The sequence below is a fragment of the Uloborus diversus genome, chromosome 3, assembly GCF_026930045.1.
Source record: "Uloborus diversus isolate 005 chromosome 3, Udiv.v.3.1, whole genome shotgun sequence".
In the NCBI taxonomy this organism is placed as follows: Eukaryota; Metazoa; Arthropoda; class Arachnida; order Araneae; family Uloboridae; genus Uloborus; species Uloborus diversus.
Window position 1 is genome coordinate 125,219,774 of NC_072733.1, and position 6,171 is coordinate 125,225,944.

The window sequence follows — 6,171 nt, forward strand, 5'->3', positions numbered from 1 at the left end:
CGTGTACCACTTTTGCTCTCAACGGCTCTTTTGCAGAAACATAATGTTTTGTACGAACAATTTTAAAAGGGAAAGATGTAGATTTATTCTTCAAAAAAAAAAAAAAAAATTAAATGAATTACCTTAAAAAATAGCAAATTACCTTGATTATTAAGGAGATTGAAGAAAACATTTCTAGACCTTTCCTAATAAAATGTTATGAAACGAAAAAAAAAATCACCTAGAAGATGCAAGAATTAAATGAAATTTTGCATAGCAACATTGATAAGAATGATTAAAACATAAAAGCTAAATGAATATTTATTACAGGAAAAATCCTAAATGAATGGAGGTTTTCTTCCCTTGTTTAGAAACCAAGCGAGAAAGCACGAGATGATACAGGTGAATATAGAGGCACATCAGTCTCGTACGATGTCTTACGTCATCTTGAGCCACAGTTACTGTAAACGTGCCATTAATTCAAACTGGTTGACTGTCCAACTTAGCGATCCCAGATATGCTCGATATCTGACAAATCATAGGATTGAGCAAGCCGGAAAAGGCGGTAATAAACATAAAGGAAGTCCTTTGACCTCTTGCTGTGTGTGACCGAGCAATGTCCAGTTCCACAACTGCTCTTGGGAGCACTACCATGAGTACCAACGCATGTGACTGAAGTATGGCACAAACCAAGGTCGTAGCCAGCGGAGGGGGGGGGGTCAGCGGTCAGAACCCCCTCCCCCCAAAATTTTCGAAGTTTCACAAGCTATAAAATAAAATCGCCAAAAATTTCGTTTTTCGGACTTCAACTCGGAAAAGTTCAAGTTGTCCCCGACCCCCCCCCCCCCCCAATATCACCAATGATAGTCTAAATTTTCGTTTCTAGGACTTCAATTCCAAAAAAAAAATCATCCGGAGCACCCTCAAAAATTACCGAAAAGTGGACCCGAAACCTCTGCTCCCACTAACATTACCAAAGATCTTCTAAACCCTGCCTTCTTAAAAGCTAACTTCAAAAATATTTCGGGGAAATGTCTCTACCCCCCCCCCCCCTTCTCTCCCGAAGATCATTAAAGATTGTTTTAAATTTAATTTTCAGGGCTTTAATTTTGAAACATTTCTGGAGAAGAACTTCCAAACACTCTTCCCCCTAACATTGAATGTCAAGTAAAATTACGTTTTTGGAGCTTCAATTAAGAAAGATTGCCGGTCCCTTTAACGTTAACAAAGATGGTACTACAACCGCGTTTTAAAGATTTCAATTTCAAAAAATTCCCTTGGATTGGTCTCGAATCTCTCCTCCCTCGAACATTACCAAAGATCGTCTAAAACTGCGTTTTTGATACTACAATTTTGAAAACTTTCAGGGGGTTTTCTCGCCCCCCTCCCCTCACAGCATAATAGGTCATCATCGACACTTGAATTTAAAAAAAATTGAAAAAAGGGACCGAGGGAGCGCCCCTGAATCCCCCCCCCCCACATTACCAAATATTGTCTAAAATTCATTTTTTAATTACCAAGTAAGAAAAATTCCGGGGTTGGGCTCTTGAATCTCTCCTCCTCTTAACATCCCCAAAAATCATCCAAAACTGCGTTTTTACAGCTACAATTCAAAAAATTTCGTTGGCGGGCTTCCAAATTTATTTTATTGACATAATTAGGGATATAACAATTGCAATTTCGAAAAATGGACGAGGAGCAACCTCAAACTTCTTCTTCCTCTAATATTACCAAATATCGTCGAAATTGCTTTTTGAAGACTACAAATCCTTAAACTTTCTGGGGGAGAAGCCTCAGCATTTAAGACATGTGATAAAAAAAAAAGGAAATCTTCAATTTCATATACCTCCCATTCATTTTTCGGAATGACCCTGAGAGTTGGATCATGCCGCGGCAGCAACTTCTGACTAAGAGCAGTATGTTTAAGTGCTGCGTTAAACACCTACTGGTGATCCAATTGAGGGTTTTAACCCCTTTGAAAAAACCAAAAATAGTTTAAAATTGCGTTTTTAGGCCCTTAATTTTGGAAACTTTTCGGGTCTAAGTCCCCGATCAGCTATCCTCACTAATATCGGCAAAGGTAACTTAAAATTGCATTTTCCGAATTTTGATTCAGAAAATTTACGGGAGGACAGCAGTCACTTACCCGCTCTTAATGCCGTCGTACCAAAAAAATAGAAAATCATATTTCTTGGAAACAGTTTTCCCTGTGGAACCTCTTTTCCTTGTCTAATGTTGTCAAAGAGAACTTTAGAATGTGTTGTAAGAAGGGAAAACTAATAAATTTCCATTTCCTTCCCGTAAACTCACCGAAAGAAAATTTGTAGCGGCATCTTTAAAGTCTTGGTCAAAAATTTGAGAACTCCCGAACCTTCTCCCAATTTGAGATCCCCCAGCGTCATCAAGCAATAGGTATTATAACTAAAAAAAAAAAATTTCCCGAGTTAAAGCAACCACCTCATTCTCTAACATGTCAACATGTACCCCAAAATTACGTTTTTTCAATTTCAATAACAAAATTTTCCGGGGGCAGTCCCAAATGCGTTTTTGAAGCTTCAAAAACTTCCAGGGGAGTGCCCGCAAACAAAATTGTTTCCCTTGTGTTACTACCAAATGTAGCCTGAATTGTGTTTAAAAGAAATGTCTTTTGAAATTGCGTCTAAAATAAGATACCGAACCAAGTGCCAGTTTGGAATGTATTTCAAAATATTAAAATACTCTTAGGTCTGCTCTCCCTTACAAACAGTTACTTGTGCGCTCCTGGCCCTCAGAGCTCAATGAAAAAAAGATTAACGGTACATATTACTTCTTCATGTCCAACTTGAGGGCCAATTAAAGGTCCTTAATGCCATTGGTATTCTTTTGAAATTGCGACATTTACGACACCACACATCTTTTTCTGAGCCAACAAAACTTGTACATTAATAAATTTGTACAAAATTAAAATGATATTGTAACAATAAATTTAAACTATCTGAGGAAAGGGTCATTCCATAGTGACTAACGTAACATTCGCAGATGATTTTCAAACTCTTTTTACTTACACCGGGAGTAAAAATAAATATGTTTTGTTTTAATATGCAGATTTAAAATGTACAAGGTGACTATTTTTTATTTCTACCAAGAATTTGAAGCAAAATAAGCGCTGGCAGGTGTTTTTCCACCAAAAAGGGCATCGTGACTAACGTAACATTTTTGCAACCCTGAGAAACAATGCTTATGTTAAGAGGCAAATTTTTCTGAAACTAACGCAGGCATTGAAAATTGGCCGATATATTTGTAAGAGCTAAACAATTTATTTTTAAAAATGTACAACAGATTTATTACAGATTAATCTTTTTTGGCCCTTAATGGTACTTTTACGAGACCATGTGTGTGACTAACGTAACGTGACTACCGTAACCATCGAATAACAAGCAATGAATGCATATAAAATACTATTTGTAATTAATCTCTTGCTCTTATATTACTTTTACACTTTTTAGGAACTTTCTTTGTGTTGCATTACGGTTCTTTCTTTACTTTTTTTTTCTATATTAGTGCAAGAAATTGAATGGAAGGATTCAGTTCAATTAACTCAATTTGAATGTGCGAAAAAAAATAAATAATTTAAAAAAACTGCTTTTACAAACTGAATAACATCATTTTGGGCTAACTAAATCCTAAATATCTCTCTTATAAAAAAATAACTTTATGCCAGTAGATAGTTTCACCGAATTCTAGTATTCTGTCTTTATACTAGTTATGTCATAAGAAACTCTGTAGTACTTTTCGATGTCATATTATTTTTTAAGGTTTGCTGATTCATCGAACGAATAGTGTTGTGTATCCTTTTGAATTAAAATGTAATTAAAAAAAATAAATATTCTAACGTTTTTGCAGAATGCATTTTAATTCCAGATATCACCGCAAATATTTGAATTTCTAAATGATCATTCTTGCATTTTCTGAAATATATGGCAGCAGCGCTTATTGTCACTGTGTCATGTAACATCTTCAAATGTTTTCCAATGAGCAGCCATTACTTCATTTTAATAATAGGTGGAGATGTATTTTCTAAAAAATAGACGTTCTCCTTTGTTAAGACTGTATTTCTATTATCTTAATTCTTAAGCTTGGATTCTTGAGTTGAATGCACATTCAGCAGAGTACTTATTTTGCTTTACTCACCTTTTTTCTTTTTTAATAATTCTTTAAATTGGAAGTATCTTTTTGAAAACCTTTAAAAAAAGTATTTTTTAAAGTAAACATAAGGTCTACAACGTAATATTACTGGTATTTTTCACCCTTTATATTTTTAATCAATATAGAACGCCTACGTATTCAAAATTGTTCATGAAAATGTACATTAAATTAAATAAGTTTTAAATATTAGCAGTCGTTTTTAAAATGTTACATTAGTCACATGCAAACTGTTACGTTAGTCACAGTTCAAATGTTACGTTAGTCACACTAATTATTTTATATCTACTGATACTAAAATAAATATTTTGCACTTTTTAAGTAGATATGACACAGATGTAAGAAAATAAAAAGTGCTGTTTTGTTCAACCATCTGGTTTAGTTTTTAAGCAGAAAATAGTACATTTTTGTGACTAACGTAACGTAAATATTTTCAGTGAAATAACCAAACTAATTAAAATACTTATCTTATAATGTATGCAAAAAGAACAGTCAGTTTTATTGGGCCAACATCTAAGCATTTAGAATAAACATAGTTCTTTTAAAATTTTGCAAAAATATTTACATTACACAAGAAAACGTAGAAGCATGTTTTTTGCACATGCTAAGCCTTTTATACAACCTCGCACGTTTAGAGACAGAAGAAAAGCACCGAATGAAATTTTTGCAAACTGTTACTGGATTTATGTACTAGAAAGTATGCTGAATGAAATGATAGGTCACAATTAAGGCTTTGTGGAAAAAAAATTTCTGAGGTTGAGGTTGACATTTCTATGGAATGACCCGAAACATTTGCTCACATTTTGATAAAGTAACTATAACTCTTGGTAACTCAGTTACTGTTCAAAAGAAAAATTTCCAAAGAACAACCAATAATACCGCCTACCCTCTCCCAAGTTTTCTTCCAAAATTTTTTTAATTTTGGAGCATTGCCCCCCCCCCCCTACTGCCGTATGTCCACCAATGCGCAATATGCTTCAAAAATCATAGCAATAGGTGACTTTTTGTCGAAAATTTTTGAACCCCCCCCCCCCCCCGAAACAAAATCCTGGCTACGGCCATCGCACAAACGTAACTTTAGACAGTAATTATGCTGTAAATTTATATTAGGAGTGATCACGTATGCGGGTGCGGTGTGGCGCTGAAAACGACGCGACGGCAGGATTATGGCTTTCGTACTGTCATGTCGCCTCCATTTGGAGTGAAGGCGAGTTCGACAGGATTAGACTGCAGCCGAATGGATTTAGAATGTCTTTTGCGATAAATCTAGCTTGAATTTGATCACAAAGGTCTACGCTTGTGGATACCCTTTTGTGAAGACGAAACATGGTCACATGAATAACTACAAGGAAGGTATTCAGTGTCTCTTATTTATTCTGTTATCAAGTATGAACACGGTATTACATCTTCTGTTGGGATGAATAATGAATGTAATGTCAATACTATCGAATTCTCTTCCGCTGACTTGACAACAAAACCATGAGGGCGTAACGGTAAGTCTGTGGCATGCTTTAGACACATGTGTTGGCACTCCTGGCGGGGTTCCTAGTAGCCATTTTTGTCACGACAATGCTGGTTCACACACAGCAAATGTGTCGGGGTACTTCCTTTTCCACATTATCACCTTCTCTGACCAGTTCGGTACCATGATTCATCACATATCAAGCACATGCGGAATCTCTTTGAACGGTAAGTTGAAAGGCCTAAGAGTATGATTGAATTTTTGACGCCTTTACAGTAAATGTGGAACGAGATGATATCTAAGGCATCAAACGATGCTTTTAAGTCTCAATCGTCGGCAGTATCGTCTCGAATATTCATGCTAGAAGTTGCTCAACAGGATACTAAATCCTCCATTCAGCAGAGATCCCCCACCCCATAAATAATCACTTTGCTTTCATTTAGTACTCACTTCCTTTGATCAATATTGTCCTAAAGCACGTACATTTTCGTTTTATTCAGACAACTTCTTGATGCTTAGATGTTTTTATCGAGTGTAATGCGCATGAG